Source organism: Sorex araneus, chromosome X, assembly GCF_027595985.1.
Source record: "Sorex araneus isolate mSorAra2 chromosome X, mSorAra2.pri, whole genome shotgun sequence".
Lineage (NCBI taxonomy): Eukaryota > Metazoa > Chordata > Mammalia > Eulipotyphla > Soricidae > Sorex > Sorex araneus.
Window position 1 is genome coordinate 98,439,761 of NC_073313.1, and position 933 is coordinate 98,440,693.

Here is a 933-nt window from a genome sequence, read left to right on the forward strand (position 1 = left end):
GCTGAGGTGGGGGTGGTGGGAGGGATACTGGGAACGTTGGTGGTGGAGAATGAATGGGCACTGGTGGAGGGATGGGTACTCAATCACTGTATGACTGAAACGTAAGCACAAAGGTTTGTAAGTCTGTAACTGCACCTCACAATCATTCATCTAAAAAAAAATCTGATGTCTTACCCCCATAATTAATATTTAAAATAGGGGCTGAAGAGATTGCACAGCGGGTAGGGCGTTTGCCTTGCACGCGGCCGACCCGGGTTCAAATCCCAGCATCCCATATGGTCCCCTGAGCACGGCCAGGGGTAATTCCTGAGTGCAGAGCCAGGAGTAACCCCTGTGCATTGCCAGGTGTGACCCAAAAAGCAAAAAAAAATAAAAATAAAAATAAAAATAAAATATTTAAAATACAGAATGCTTCAGGAATTTGCAGACCATCCTTGTTCAGGGGCCATGCTTATCTTCTTTGCATCGTTCCCATTTTAGTCCATATACTGCCAAAGTGAGCACTCTATTTTGATTCTTTCTTTCTTTCTTTCTTTCTTTCTTTCTTTCTTTCTTTCTTTCTTTCTTTCTTTCTTTCTTTTTTTGGTTTTTTGGGTCACACCCGGCGATGCACAGGGGTTACTCCTGGCTCTGCACTCAGGAATCATTCCTGGCGGTGCTCAGGGGACCATACGGGATGCTGGGAATCGAACCCGGGGCGGCCGCGTGCAAGGTAAACGCCCTACCCGCTGTGCTATTGCTCCAGCCCCTTTCTTTATTTCTTTATTTGCATTTTTGGGTCACACCCAGCGATGCACAAGGTTTACTCCTGGCTCTGCACTCAGAAATTACTCCTGGTAGTAATTCCTGACCATATGGGATGCTAGGAATCGAACCTGGGTCGGCCCCGTGCAAGGCAACCGCCCTATCCAAGGTGCTATTACTCCAGCCCCC

The 933-nt window shown here is 47.3% G+C and overlaps 1 non-coding gene across 1 annotated transcript; it reads right to left on the reverse strand.

The window, feature by feature from the left end:
• Positions 1-397: 397 nt before the first annotated feature.
• On the reverse strand, positions 398-504 carry LOC129400488 (U6 spliceosomal RNA). Its single transcript, XR_008627722.1, has one exon. It is a non-coding gene; the product is annotated as a U6 spliceosomal RNA (small nuclear RNA).
• Positions 505-933: the final 429 nt, after the last annotated feature.